Raw genomic sequence first — 16,688 nt, 5'->3', positions numbered from 1 at the left:
AAGAATTGAAAGAAACATGGGAACTGATTTGGATTATGTGAACTGATTCCAAGGGAAGAAAAGAGATCCAGGTAAATGCATAACTACTATGTGACATGAGTGAAAACAAAACTAACAAGCAAGTGAAGTGAAACCACTCTAACGGACTGGGAATAACTGAATGCCAAAGATAGTTTTGAATCCAGAGTAGAGATGATGACATATGCCTCCCCTCTCTTAAAGGACAGGGAAAGGAAACAACATGGAGGTTGGTTTTTTGCATCTACTTGTAGATAACTTTAGTTATTTCTAACTATGAAGTATTCTGTGGGAGAGAGAAGAAGAATAGGAATTGATTGTGATATTAAAAACAAGGGACCAAATTAAATTTTTTAAAAGAAGAATTTCCTTCTTGAGAACTTCTAATCTTCTTGGATTGAATTTTTCTCCAGACTTTTTAGGTCAGAGGATCCTATCTATCCTTTCTCATAACCCTTTGAAATCTATACTACCAAAATAGAGCGTATATCACAATATGTATGAATTTTCTCTACTTTATCACTAATTCTAAAATGGAGTAGTCTGTTAACTTTTAGGTTCCTATAATTTCTCCTTTATTTATATTTTTAAACCCTTACCTTTCATCTCAGAATCAGTACTATATATTTGGTTCCAAGGCAGGAGAGCAGTGAGGGCTAGACCATAGGAGTTAAGTGTCTTGCCCTAGCTAGGAAATATCTGAGGTCAGATTTTAACTTAGGACCTCCTGTCTCTAGCTCTCTATTCACTGAGCCATATAGCTGCCCCATCGTTTCTCCTTTAGCAAGCAGTTCCTCATTATTGGTCAGAATTTAGCCCAGAAGAGCAATTTTCTCCCTTCCTTCCTTCCTTCCTTCCTTCCTTCCTTCTTTCCTACCTTCCTTCCTTCCTTCACTTCTCTTTAGGCTATTTCCAAAACATGCCACCTGCAGTTCCACCATCATTCTCATCCCTCCTCTCCACAGAACCTTTGATTCTGCCCCTAAGACACTGGGTTCTGATAGGTGAGCTCTTGCTTTACTTGCCCAGAACCAGGGTTCTGATGTCATCCTCCAGCCATCTCCAAACCATTCTTCAAGGAATATCTCTTCCTTCTTTCTAGTTCTCTTTTAGCATCTTCTCTATTAGAGTAAAAGTTTCTGAGGACAGGAACTCTGATACTTGGTTGTATTTGAATCTCTAGCACTTATTGTAGAACCTGACACATAGTAAACACTTAATAAATGTTTTTCATTCATTCCTTTCTTCAACTTTTGAAAGATTGAAATCATCATGAAGGCAAGCCAAGATCTGATTTTGATCTGATCTGATTTTGGCAGGGGAAAGCTCCAGGAGATGCCCAGATAATCGAAGACCCTCATGGCTACCATACAGTGCCACCTTGCCAGGCTTGTGATCCATTTCCTGTGTTTGAATTTATACTCCTTCTGTTCAGGTAGTTTATAGTACATTCTGTCAATATTGTTTCTGCTTTTTCCTCAATTGATTTTCACCCTAATGCTTTCTACTATCAGACTTCACTCTGGCCTTCATATTTCATCATATGTTATTTTGTCTCTTATCTTTACCTTTTTTCATCCTTGTAATAAGATATACTTTTCCATTGCTCTATTTCAGTCATTATTCTCATTCAATATTTGTCTATTTTCATAAGGTTTTGTGGATTTTCTTTAACCAAGCCAAAAATGTTTTTATTGGGAAATCTATGTAACAAACCAGGAATATTCACAATGAAATTGTAACTAAAATCCCTGCAACTCCATCCCCCTCTTCCCAGTGCTTAAGCCACTTGGACTGACTCCATTTACTCTAGTTAAGTGACTTGCCCAGAACTTAGAGGGACTAAAGGGACAGAACTCTGAAATTAATTCACCCATCCCCCCACCCGAGAGTTCCATTTTCCTACTATGCAATTTTACTGGGGCCTAACTCTGAGAGGGGTATCCCATTAGGGACAGCCAAGCCCCACTAGGTCAAAGAGAGAGAATAAGAAAGTCGCAAGCTGTTTGCATTCCTGCCCAATTTCAGAGCCTCAAGGAAGACAAAAGGAAACAACTCTCAATTCCTGAAAAGTTAACACTGGTGTTTCTGAAGTGCAAAATGGCCCATAGTCCCTTTCACCAGCAGTCATTTCTCTTAGGCCCATTTTCAGGGAGTGGGTGGGGGGATTACCTCAAAGAGCCTTAGTAAAGGGCATTAAGCCCAAGGGGAAAGGGCAGGATTCACTTTCTAGGCACCAATTCAGCAAAGACAATAAAACTATTTGCAAGCATCCTCCAGATCCTGCCTTCTGACTCAGTCTCCAAAAAGTCTATCAAAGGCAAAGGCAAAGTTGGCCAGTGGAGGAGAATGGGACCAAAAGAAATCAATCCCCAAGTCCCTTCCCTTTGTATGGAAACAAGTGAGCCTGCCCTAGGAGGCAGGAAAATGTCCCAGGCTTTCCATTTCCCAACTGAGCCAGCAAGGAAGGGCATCAGTTGTGGATGGAAGTCAGGGCAGAAGAAGCCAAAGACACGAGTCTTGCATTCTGGGAAGAAACCTGCTTACCCCTGTGACCTGGGCTCTTCACACTAATTTCTTGGCTTCAAAGACAATAGAGGCACCTCATCTTCCAGCACCAACATCCAAAAGGACGAGCGTCTGGATGATGGACCACCACAGAACTCACTAATGGGTGCTTTCTCTGGTCCGGTGAAACTGCTCTTCCTGCCACCTCTGATAATTCTGCCCCTTCTAGATCTGTTCTATTTGCTTACCAGTTCTGCCAACTTTTCTTTGGCAGCATTCTCTGCTTGGCTTTTGGCATGTTCATCCACCTGAATGTCCAGGTGAACCCTCAGTCAACCTCAGGCAAAGAGGGAAAATCTGGTGGAAATGGAACATAGACAGATCTGGTGCCCTCCAAGGAATGTGAGAAGCAAAAGTGAATCTACCCTGCGAACCAAACTGCCTAGAAAAAAGAACCTTATTACCTGGATCTTCAGTTTCCACCAATGTGCTCAGGCAAGGGGTGGCAGACTGGTACTCCTGCTGTACATGCCTCATGTAGTTTACTATGACTATGGGCTGGTCTCAGATCTCCTCCATGAAAGCACGTCTTCTCCCACACTGTGATGTGGAAGAAGAGAGCTGAGCAATGGGCTGCCAACTGGATCAGGAGCAAGAGAGGGAAAAGCAGGTCTGACCCGGACCCAGACCCGGGTTCTGGCCCCAGGCGTGATCTGCTTTGCCACCATATTCCCTAATCCTCATTGCCTTAAGGTTTGGAGTTCTTATGGGTGGACTGCTAAAGACATGGGTGGCACCTTTCTTGAACAGTGGATGCTTGTTTTACTATTTTTCATACATTTGAAGTATTTACCTCAATAGAAATAGATAGTTTTTTCCCAAATTGGTGGGATCTTATTATGAATGGATGCAGTTGGCAAGTCTGTCATTTTATGATTTCTTTGTTGGATATTATATTTCAAATTCCTCATTGAAAAGAATTATTCTTAGGGTACAGTATTTATTATTACCAAAATGTACTAACTCAGCCTTAGCCTTCTTTCCCCATCTCATTCCCTATTCCATAGAATGATACTGAAGCCATTCAAAAAGAATAATGATGTTAGACACTGTCCTTATGTTTCCAATTTCCTGGGAAACTAACATACCATTTTTTAGGCTTATTAAAGAAAAAAGACCAGCCATGCAGAGAAATATAATGTTCTGCCTGAATACAAACCACATTAGATTTTTTTTTGGCTTGGTTCCATTGATGGCTCAGCAAGATGGGTGCCTGTAGGCTACATTACATGAGCTTTGAATTTTTTTGGTTCCAACATGTTGGGTGCCAGTCTCATTTTCATTGTAAGATAGTGTGTCAATTGCCACATATTGAATTTTAGGGTGCTTCTTCCCTAAATGGCTGCCTCATACATATGATTTCCCTTTGGTGATGGTAGATAAATCATTGATGAAGTTTATGCAACTGGTAGTTGGTCAACATTAGAGAAGCAATGTATTAAAAATGGCCAAAGTAATTACATAAAATTAAAAATATTATAAAATGTGCATGATACCTTCGAGGACTTTCTCCATCCCCAAGGTTCAACGATAATCAAAACTATGACTCCTGGGCCCCCACCAGTATGCTTACCTTTACTAGAGGACACAATTAGTTTAAGGCAAAAAGCACAGTAAGTTTACAAAGTAAAAAAAAGGTAGCAATAAAACATTTACCCCATAAACTTAGAGAAACAAATACATACAATATTACTGAGAAAAGTATGGATCTCTATATGTCAGCAATACTTTTAGAGGGATACACAAAAGGAATCTAGGAAGAGGCACACACATTTAGGGACTATGCAGGTAGGGCAAATGTGAAGGGGCAGCTTATGCCCCTTGTGCCCATTTTGTCTTCTAGTGATTTCATTATGCCGCTTCTGTTGGCTAATTGTCCTCTGGTCTCATGTCACAGGTAGCCTCTGCAAGGCTATAGAGTTTTCCTCTTTTAGTTTCTGATTTTAGGTTGTGTTCTATCATTTCCTCATAGGAAGATGAATGAGCTCTTCAAAACTCTTTTTAATTCAAAACCTAGAGATCTTCCTTCCTCAAAAAATCTTTTAGAAAAAAAAAAGACAGAAATCTTAATTATTATACCTTAATTAGTTATACTAGCCATCCAAGTAATTAGGTATTGAAAGTAGGTAGTTATAAACCTTCCTAAGGTGAGGAAACACCTTTTAAGTGTTCCCACCTTTATGATATATTTGGTCTTTTTTGTTCAGAACACTAGTTAAAAAGATTTTACTCTCCAGAAGAAGGATTTGTACACCAGGTAGCCTCTTTCTCAAAATCAAAGCAAGGCTACTTCTCATTTACCAATACCTTCAGACTAATTTCTATTTTTGGAACTAATATTACCTCATCCCGTGTTTCTTGTTTTTTCATAACAATCTGTTCTCTAGCATAAGGCTAGAAAGCAAATATTTAATTTAATTTTATTTATAATTGAAGGACTTACATCTTCAAATTCATTTTAGGAGTTTCAGAAATCCTCACAGAGCTTCCTCTGTTTTAGGAAGAAAGAAGGAAACAAGCATTTAACAGGCACTAAGTACTTTATAATATCCAATCCCTCCTAATTCCAGTGCCTTGCCTCTGTTAAGTAGCTCCTATTTATCTTGTATTTAACTTGTTATTGTTTACAAACTCCATAAAGTCAGAGGCTGTCTTTTTTGCCTCTTTTTGTATTTCCAGAACTCAGTACAGTGCCTGGTATACCACAGGTGCTTAATAAATGTTCATGGATCGATTTAATACTTACAATGGTCCTAGGAAGGAAGTTCTACCCTTTTAGTACTAATCATTTAAATATTTTAGTACTAACTCTTTCAGTACTTTAGTATTAGCCTTTTTGTATTTTAGAGAAGTCAATAGCCTTTGTAACTGCTCCACCAAAGCTAAATTCAGGAGTTCAAGATTATCTTCTAACCGCCTCTCTAACTACATTTCTGACTTTTCATATGGATAAGCACCAGCTTTGTTGATGTAGCCTTTGCATCTATCCTACAATGAATTAAAACTTTTCATGATTTGAGGAAGTCTTTTAAGAAATAAAACCGACAGGGATGGTAGTAGGTGGGAATACCATAAGGAACTTGGAGTCACCCGAGCTCCTTTCCCTAGTCTGGGAATTTGGATTGGTCAGATAAGGGAGTGGGAAACTAGGTCATGTTTAAGGGCAAGATAGATAACTTGATGTGGCTTGGAATCTTCTAGATTGTTTGTCCAGGTTGAGAAATCCCATGGACTGGGAATATGGTAGACAATGCCAGGACTGAATAATTGTGGCATATTTTTAATATACATTTTATTGCTCTATTTATTGTAACACGTGGTGCTTGGGGAAATGGAAGGAAAGAGAAAAACTTCAAGCTATTATCCTCATAATCAGGCAGATCTTAATGTAGTTGTGTGGCACAGAGGACAGAGAGTTGGGCCTAGAGTCAGGAAGACCTGAGTTCAAATCCTCTCTCAAACATTTCCTAATTGTAGCTTACTAGCTTGCCCCAAGCAAGTCACTTAGCCTCTGGTCTTCCTGTGTCCTCAGCTGTAAAATGGGGACCTACCTTTAATGATTGTTGTGTGGATCAAATAAAATAATATTTTTAAAGTGCCTGGCACATAGTAAATGCTATATAAATGTTATTGTTGTTGATGATGTTGTTGTTATCCTAAACTTATTTTCTCCATCTTTTCTTGGCACTGTCAAATTTCTGGTCCATCCTCATTCCAGGCTGATTCCCCTCCCCAAATAATAAATAGATGCATGGCTTTTTATCAAAATGATAAGATCTTACTTTAAATTTAGAAATATGTTAAAATCACAGGAACTATGACAGCAAATGATAAACATTAACTGCATCGATGTAGTCAACAGACACCAGCATAAAACTTAGTCTCTGGAGACTTTTAGAGAATTGTAAAATTTAAATTAATATACAATAATTCCAAATATTATATTCTATAAGATTTATTAATAATCATTAGAAGTAAAGGAATAAAAAGGTAATTATATAAAACCTACTCAAAAGGCCTGTTCCACCAAAGCCACCACAGGAAAGAAAGAGACTAGACACAGAACTCCCCCCAAGTTATCTCCTGTCTACATCAGCATGTAACAACAGGAAGTGAGTGGGGTTCTGGGAATTGTAGTTTTGCTGGGGATTGTAGTTTTTAGAGTAACAGATTCTAATTTCACAGAATAAAGAAAGAAATGTGAACCCATGATTCCAAGTCAAGGTAGAAAGGACCTTGGATCAGCTTGTTTGATCCCATGATCCCGTGATCTAGTCCAGCCCCTTAATTTATAGATCAGCAGTGGCACAGAGGATGGAATGCCAGACTTCAAGTCAAGGAGACTTATCTTCCTGAGCTCTACTCTTAATAGCTATGCAACTATGACTTAACCCTGTTTGCCTCAGTTTCCTCATTTGTCAAATGAACTGGAGAAGGAAATAGCAAACCACTCCAGTATCTTTGCAAGAAAACCCCAAATAGGGTCACAAAGAGTCAGACACAACTGAAATGACTGAAAATTTAAGGAGCAGTTAAATAGTTCAGTGGACAGAGTACCAGGTCTGAAGTCAAAAATCCTAATTTTCCTGAGTTTAAATCTACTTCAAATACTTACTAACTGTGTGATACTGGGCAAGTCATTTAATTTATTTGCCTCCATTTCTCATCTATTAAATGAGCTGGAGAAAGAAATGTCAAACCCTTTTAGCATCTCTGCCAAGAAAACCCCAAACTGGGTCACAAAGAGTTGGGCATGACTGAAAAATGATTAAACACAGAAATAATGTGACATATCCAAAGGTGACAGAGTTAATGACAGGATTTAAACTCAGTATTTTAATTGTAAATTCATTGTATTTTGCAGAGTGTGCATATATATATATATATATATGTACATATATATATCATAAGGAAAATGCCTAGACGTAAATGATTGATATTCATTGTATACATTAACTACAATTATAAATCACAGCAATTTCTACAGAGCACTCCCAATGAATAACTATATTTTAATAAACTCTAAATGAAAAAGCACATTGAAAGTTTCAGTCCTCAGATATTTGCCTGGGACACCTCCTGGAGCTCAGCAGTTGCTTACAGAGCTATGCAAACCAACAGCACGAGCTTTGGGGTTCTTTATGTGGCAATACCTTCAGCTATACGACTGTGCAATCACAGTGGTTTGTGGGCAAACTTAGACCTGCTACTGACTTTGGCTGGCACAGGCTTTGCCAGAGTTAGGGATTCTGCTCTTCATGGAATAGCTCTGGGTAAGTAACACCTTTGTATCTATCATACTGAAAGGGTCATTGGAACCAAGTGGCTTGGGTTTGGATACTTCATGGTCAAATGACTACTGGCATTTCCTTTAGTGCAATTTATTGCCAGCTGCAAAGAACAAAGACAATAACAATAATAGCTAGCATTTGTGTAGTGTTTTAAGGTTTTCAAACGTGTGTCATTTGTCTAAGAAGACTTAGACCAAAAGGATTTTTGAAATAAAATGTTTGCCTTTAAAGTTATATAATAGTATGAACACAAGAACAATGTTTTATGAGAAGCAATATATTTATTTTGTTATCAAAGTTTGATAGCATAAAGGCATATATAATGCAAAGTATTATTCCTTTTAGGAATCCACAAGTCCATCCATGGTGGATGGAATACAGGGCTTGAAATGAAGAAAATCTATATTTGAATCCCACTTCAGACACTGACTAGCTGTGTGACCCTAGTCAAGTCACTTAACTTCTATTAGCCTTAGTTTCCTCACTTGTAAAATAGGGAAAACAAAAGCACCCACCTCACAGAGTTGTTTGGGAAGACCACCTGAAATAACATCAGTACAAAACTTAGCTGTTTGACCCTAGGCAAATCATTTTGCCTTTCTCTGTCTTTCTTCATGTATAAAATAGGGATAATGTAGATCTACCTCCCAGGATAGTTGTAAGGATAAAATAAGATAATTTTTGTAATGTACTTTACAAACCATAAGCACTCTGTATAAAATGCTAGCTGTTCTTTTTGTTGTTTTTATTGTTATTATTAAAAACAGGCAGATGACAAGATAGGAGGAAGACCTTTGCCCTTAGACTTTGTGTTTGCTCCAGTGCTTTTCCTTCTTTGATTCCATTTGCATGGGAGCCCCCAAAATTTGAAGGCTTGAAAGACAGGGATCCCTTGGCAGTTTGTTAAAAGGACATCCTCTAAAGATATAAACTGACTATAGTTTGGCAACTGGACATGTAGTAGGGGCTCACAAGAAATTACTAACCATAGGCAGAGGGAAGTTTCTAACAGAGATCCTGTCCTTAGTGAGTAGAAAGCAGAAGGTAAAAAATAGATTTCAGCTTGTGGGTAAGCTAGCTGGAATTATCCTCTGTTCCAAAGAGCTTGGCACCTGAAGGGAGGAATCTCCTTTTGAAAAATAAAGGTGTATTTCAGCCAAGGATCTGTTAACAGAGGACTTTCTGTTTGGAAGAAAAAGCCACAAAAAGTTTTTTCCTCCCCTAATTTGATGACTGAGTATTTTAGGGCTTTGCCTTTTAAAAAGAGCTGTAGCTTAAAGCCTGGGCTTTAAACTAAAAAAAATTTTAAATGGCAGGGCTCATTCTGTTTTAGGGAAGAGGTAGTCCCTCAGAAAAGGACTCTATCTGAATTCAGAAACTAAAAGAAGAAGGAATCTTTTTAATCTTATGTAAAGGTCAGCTGGCAGTAAGCAATCCCTAAAGCAGATGACCAACATCAAACAGTGGCCACTAAGGCAGATAGTTGGCTACAGTCAGCAAAGATTACATGCCATACTCATACGCTGGGCAGAGACTGCACACCAAGAAGAGAACTCACTCCAAATGAGACCAAAGTCTTACAAACTTGTTGGGACCTGGGCAATGGTATCACCAGGAGATATAGGCAGCCCTAAAGTGTCAGAGATAAGTATTGCCTCTTCCATGTGTATCTCCCCTCTACATATCATCTGACCAACTATGTTCCCATATGTGTTTCTTTTTATTAAAAAAAAAGCCTTTGTCCTGAACTAATTTTATCATCTGACTGACTAAACTAAACAGATTGATGGGGGCTCTGCATCTAGCCTTGTCTGAAGATCCCCAATGGATGTCTGGATCCTTCCTCCTCCAGGTCCTACAGAAATAATATTTGCACAGACAACTGGTCATGAGCCTTGGGTACAAATATTTCCTATATGTGCTATTCATTTCTATGCCTTGACCACATAATTTCCCTATTTTTGTGGCTCTTCATATATATAACTTAGACTCTTGTGTTATTTATGTTCCTCTTCATGCATGTTCCCTGTGTGTGTCTGTTCTTCCCACTGATGGTATATTAATTTGAGGGAGAATATACTTTATATTAATGGAGGGAAATTGCTACTTTCTTTCATTTACTGTTAAAACAAACTGTCACTGCTTTGAACTGACCATGTTCTCTGGTTAATAAGTAAGGCTAAACACAATGGGAGCTCCTGGTATATATTTGGGGTATTGACTATGAGAGTTGGGGTAGGAGTAAACTCGGGAGCTTTAGGAATAATAATTATGCTACATAGAGTTGTTGTGAGTAAAGGGTTTTGAAAAATCTTAAAGCATTATATAAATGTGAACCATTATTAATATTTCAATTTTCTCCTGGACAAAATGAGCACAAGGGAGATCAGCAAATGATCTGCAATATAGATCAAGGAAAAAGACATCATAGAAATGGCAGATGGTAGATAATAATCTTACCTGTAGACTACTGAGGGAAGGCAAAGCCCAATATGAATTAATGACAATGATATGTAAAGAGGGTAAAATTATGCTTGAACTAAATATTTAAAGGGACTCAAATCAGAATGACTTTTATGTAGTTTATTTACAAATGGGAAGAGAGAGTGGAAGTAAGAAAATCAGAGAGAGGATAGGGCAAGATATCTAACCTAACACACTATGTATTTTGTTCTGGCCCCTGGCTCAACCCAGACAGGGCTAATTAGTCCTCACCCAATGAAGCAAAGGCTCCAGTTACAAAGTCTCTCTTAAGAGGAGAGTCCCTTCAGAATAATCCTAGAAGGAGTCAGTCTTTTTCACTCACCACATGGTAGTTCAAAGGGAAAGATTTTAAGAACAGTCTCACCAAGTCCAAGGTCTCAGGTCCAGTAAGTAGAATCTTCACCAGCCTCCAACTCAAACTCCAAACTCTGAAGATTGAAGAAGTAGTCTCACAGGAAGTTGTAACTCCCTTTTAAAGGCACTTCTTTTGCATCACTTCCTGTGCATTCCTCTCATTTTACCAGTCGATTCTGATTCATCGCCCACTCTTGCACAAATGGGTCACCGACCTTCCCCACTTGAGAATTAAGTGGGATATTTATATTTTTGTCAATTCAATCTAAAAATAGGCAGGGTAGGATTAATCCCATCTTCACAGATATAAATTAAAGAATACTTTAAAAAGAAATGCCATTTTATTCTTTTGAAGCACATATAGATACAAATTAAGTCAACAAAATATTGTCTAATGGGTAGAGCTAAGCTAATGAAGAGGTAAGAATAGTTTGTAAATATTATTTATTTATATGTAAATTAATTCTTAAATGCTAGAAAACTGTATTTTTAAGTAGTTAGAATTGCCCTTTACTAAAATGGTAATTAACATTGTAAAATTAATTACATTTTAATAGAGAATCTCACAACCACAACAATATTGTTCATTGAGGAGAATTTTATATATAGCATAATATATAATAACCAAATAAATAAATAAATAAATAAAGTTATACCTAAGGCCCTGTCTAAGAAGACTTAGACCAAAAGGATTTTTTGAAATAAAATATGCTTGCCTTTAAAGTTATACAATAATGTGAACAGTGTTTTATGAGATGCAATATATTCATTTTGTTATTAAAGTTTGATGGCATGAAGGCATAGATAATGCAAAGTATTATTTAGTTCAACTGCTGTCCAAATTATCTCAAATTCCAAATTAAATGGGGTTCAAATTAACGTGCTTAAATTATTTCAACAACCTTCATATTAAAAAAAATTTTCCCCTAATTTTCCTTCAGGATGATAATAGTTCCTTTATCACTGGTGAGGGTTAACTGGCTCTCAGAGCAGTCCTCTCTCTCAAATGGAAAACCATGGTTCTGTCAATTAGATAGTCAACAAGAATTTATTAAATACATACTAAGTGCCAGATACTATACTAAACCTTTAGGATACAAAGAAAAGCAAGAGGTAGCCCCTGCTTTCAAGGAGTACCTAGTCAATATTGCATTCTTATTCAGAGAAAGAACTACTGTTTGAGGTTCAGGGGAGCAAATGTGAGTTAGTGGAGCATGCCTAGTTCTTGGCTGTTGCTGCTGGCTGGAGATTGCTGGCCTTGTATATAAGGAAAGACTTATTTCCTGGAAAACTGCATAGTGTTAGTGCTGGCTGCTAACTTGAGAAAGTCAGTGGAGGTACTGGATAATTACCTATCCCTTCTGCTCCTTCTTTCTCTTCTTCCAAGTCTGTGGCATGTAAAGAAATTAAGACCTTGAAGGCCTTTTCTTTGACATCCATTTCCTCTTCCCCAGAAGAGGCATGTGTTTATGGAAACCAGGTAAGTCAGTGTTTTACTGGTTAATCTTTTCTTCTTAATCAATCAATCAATCAATCAATCAATTAATTTCCCCTCAACCAACTAATTAATTAATTAATAGCCTTTCGTGCCATGCAACAATTCTCAATATTTAGTCAGTAGGTAATGGTCACTTTTTTTTTTTTAAGCCTTTACCATCTGTCTTAGAACCAATACCAAGTGTCCCCAAGTCACATCAGCTAGTAAATATCTAAGGCCAGATTTGAGCTCAAGATTATGATTCTTCCTGACTCCAGGCCTAGCATGCCATCCACTGTGTTATCTACTTGTCCACAGATAGGTAGATAGATAGATATACATATGCATATCAAATATGTATACTGTAGAAATTTAACACTAACCTGTACCCCTTTTTTGGCACCCCAAAACAACCTTTAGATTTTAAAGGGAAAAAAGTTTAATTTTAAGATTCAAGCTACATAGTACTTCTCCTCCTTGTTGAATAAAGGTGAGACAGGTTTATCTCTAAACAAACCTCGTAAAATAATCTAGCAGAGAAAAGTGGGCATGCGCATTGTTGGGCCATTCTAAATGTCTCCTGACTCCTGGCTTCTGGAAGACTGACTTTTGTCCAGACTGAGGCCAGAGGGCTTTGGTCAGAGGGGTTTAGGTAAGGGACACCATGGAGAAAAAGCATAAATTGGAATACAGGGAGGAAGTAGGGGCTTTTTCCTTGTAATCCTGGATTAAGTAGGTAGATAGTCAGGCTCTGGTTGGTTCTTCAAGTGGAGAGTACAGAAGGTGGCTTAAAGAAATGGCCAGTCCCATATGGTTGGTGCCTTCTTTTTCATTGGCCTGCTTTTTATTATTTAATAATTTTAAAATATTTTTTTCATGTTTCCATGATTCATTTTCTTTCTCTCTCCCCTCCCTGAGCCAACATGTAATTCCATTGGGTGGTACAAATGTTGTCACTTGATACCTATTTCCATATTATTCATTTTTGAAAAAGAGTGATTTACACAGTTACTATTTCTTAACCTAAGGCTACCTTGTTTCTTAGGCATCACATATATAATATATAAATGAAGCTTAAAATTTTTATATTCTAGAAATGATATTATATATTTTATTATATAATTATGTAATATATTATACATAGTTATAAAATATCCATACATCATTATATCTAGTATATGTATATATTATCTATAAATACAATATTACATATTGCACATATAATATGGACACATATATAATATTATATGCACATATATAATATACAAATATAGGGCTATATAAACATGCATATTCCTATATATGACACCTTAAATATCACCCTCATTGGAATGGGGCAAGGATTGTTTTGCTTCTCTCTTTGTTTTATTTTAATTGTATTTAGCACAACACCTTGTACCTAGGTTATACTTAATAGATATTTGTTGATAGACTGATTAGTTTCCAAATTCTAATAGCAGTTTTTGTTGTTTGGTTGTGTCTGACTCTTCATGATCCCCTGGACCATAGCTCTCCATGGGTTTTGGGGGGCAAGGATACCGAAGTGGTTTGCCATTTCCTTCTCCAATGGATCCTTTTGTCAGGCAATCAGAGGTTGAGTGATTTGCCCATGTCACACAGCTAGGAAATAGCTGAGACTGGATTCAAATGTGGGTCTCCTGGAGCCCAGACCCAGTGCTCTTTACCACAGCCAACTCTTAGTAGCTCTTTAATTCACAGCTCTATTCATAGAATTCCATTGTTATTTTGGTATCTATGTTCTCTAGGTTGATAAGAGGAAGAATTCCCCAGGTTTTCTTGAATTTGGTTAAGGTTTTTTTTTTTATCTCTATAATTTTTGTAGTGTTTGAGCTTTGTAATTTTTGTAGTTTCAATGAAGATTTTCCCAGGGGCAAAATTAAGATGTCATAGATTTAATGATATTACGAAAGCACAGGCCTGGCCATGGCACTCCCTTGCTCAATGAATTCCAATGATTCTCTTATCTCTAGCATCACATACAAACTCTTTTAGCATGGAAAGTCTTTTAAAAGCTAGTTTCATCAAAGCATACTTTTTTGCTTTCTTTTTCTTGCGTTCTTTTCTTTTTTTTTAGTCTGGTTTCTTTTGCAGCTTGGTTAATATGGAAATATGTTTTGCATGACTGCACATGTGTAGTCTAAGACAAGTTTCTTTCCTTCTCCAGGAGTGGAGAGGGGAGAGAGGAAGGGAGAGATTTTGAAACTTAAGGTTTTTTAAAATAAATATTAAAATTTGACTTTATTTGCAATTGAGAAAAAAAATTTAATTCATTTTTTAAAAATTAAAAATAAATAAATAAAACCTAATGCTGAGTTACCTTTTTAGGCTTATATTGCTCTTTTTAATATATGTTTATAGTCTTCAAGCAGGCCTTACTGTTCCTCGGATACATTTCAGTTCCTCCCTCAGAGCCTTTGGACAAGGTATCTTTCATGCTTAGAATGCTCTCTTCTGCATCTCTTAGATTCTATAATTTCCCTCAAACTTCAACCTAGCCTCCATTTCCTGAATGAGACCTTTCCTCATCCCTCCGATGGCTAACAATTTTCTTCAAACCCTGCCAAAATTATATCTACTCCTATTTGTACTTGCCTTCACTGAGAGAATGAAAACTTCCTGGCAGTTTAATGGCCTCTTTTTATTTTTCCTTGGTGTCTGGCACATAGTAGACACCACTTACAGGAGGAAGTTGCAGATAATTTTGTCTAAATCTTTGATTTAGACAGAAACCCAGAGAGGTAAGACAAATCTCTGACTCTTAGAGATAAATAATAGAGACAGAATTTGAATCCAGGTCATCTCACTCTAAATTTAGTACTCTTGAAGATACTCTTGCAACTAATACTTGAAGGATAACATTAGTAGAGCTATCACTGTTTATATTTTAATATAATTTAAAGTTATTGTGTATATTTTAAAATTATTTTACATATATTTTAATGGAGCCCAAATAGATGTCTAGATGATAAGATTTATTCTTAAGTAGATTTAAAATTTTATACTATAATTTAATTATATATAATAATATAATTATAATTTAAATTTTTATAATTCCTATATCCCTATATTCTGATTGAGAATCAGAAGCCTTTTTGTTCTTTCTTTTTTTCATTTAAATTTATTTTTTGTTTATTACATTAAAATAGTTAATTCCCTCCTTCTCTCTCTCCCCTTCCCAATTAGAAAATCTGCCATTTGGCAAATAAGATATGTGGATATATAAAAACTATGTCCTACTTATTTATAGTTTTCAATTCTTTCTCTGGTGGTGGACATATACAAGTCATTCTTCAAACAATATTTCTGTTCCTATATATAATGTTCTCTTGGTTCTGTTCTTTCTATTCTTTGTTCACTATTCTTGGCTAAATTTTCTGTCTCAGAGACATTTTAGCTATAGTAAATAGGAAGGCAGGCAAGCAGGCTCTCTGGGGCCACAGCTATTCATATTGAGCTCCTGGGACTCAATTTGAAGGCCAAAGTTCTAAAACTTTTTTATTGTCAGGATAACTGGCTAATGAGAAACCTACTAATCAATCTCAATCAATGAGAAAGGAGAAGAGCTCCATCATGAGTGCTGCCAGCACTTACATCTTCATAAATTTAAATCTGGAAGTGACGTTAGAGGTTATATAGTCTAAATCTCTCTGTGTTCAGATGAGGGAACAGAAGTTTAAAATCTAGCTCTGCCATTTGCTATTTGTTTAACTGTGGACAAGTCAAAACTTAAGTCCTCTGTGTCAAATTTAGAGTTGTTTCCACTGTCCCATACTGCCTCCCTAGTTATTTAAATGGGATTTTAATAGGATATGCAAAGGCAGCATAGTGGTTAGAGAATTGGCCATAGAATTATGAAGATATGAATTCAAGACCTACCTCTTTCTTATCTATACTAGCTATCCAAGACTGGGCAAATTGTAATTTCTCTATGCATTAACTTTTCCATCTCAAAATCCTTTATACTCTTAAAAATTACTCAGGACTGGACCCCACCAAAAAAAAACCAACTTTTTGTTTATGTAGGTTATGTTTATTGATATTTACAATATTAGAAATGAAAACATTTAAATATTATTATGAGAATAGTTTTGATCTTGTAGACCACCTGAAAGGGTCTTGAGGGTCCCCAGGGATCCCTAAATCAACATTCAGAGAATTACTGCTCTGGATGACTCTTTGATAGTGTAAGTTGCAGAAAAGTTGATAGCTTGCAAAAAGAGAGGGAGTTTCTTCATCTCTGAGTTTCTTATACTGTTCAAATCACTGTTCCAATCCCTATTGTTTTCCCCATTCCTTCAACTAAGCATTTTTTTGTTGTTAGCCAGTCGTTTCAGTGGCTTCCAGCTCTTTGTGACCCCATTTGGGATTTTCTTGGCAAAGACACTGGAGTGGTTTGCCATGTCTTTCTCCAGCTCATCTTGCAGATGAGGAAATGAGGCAAACAGGGTTAAGTGACTTGCATAGCTAGTAAGATT

The 16,688-nt window shown here is 36.8% G+C and overlaps 1 pseudogene; it reads right to left on the bottom strand.

Moving 5' to 3' along the window:
* Positions 1-2,622: 2,622 nt before the first annotated feature.
* The window catches only part of LOC123251251, a 76,438-nt pseudogene continuing 62,372 nt past the window's right edge, over positions 2,623-16,688 (bottom strand).

The sequence above is a fragment of the Gracilinanus agilis genome, chromosome 1, assembly GCF_016433145.1.
Source record: "Gracilinanus agilis isolate LMUSP501 chromosome 1, AgileGrace, whole genome shotgun sequence".
In the NCBI taxonomy this organism is placed as follows: Eukaryota; Metazoa; Chordata; class Mammalia; order Didelphimorphia; family Didelphidae; genus Gracilinanus; species Gracilinanus agilis.
Note: the sequence above shows the minus strand (reverse complement) of the source record. Positions and strands in the feature narration are given on the sequence as shown.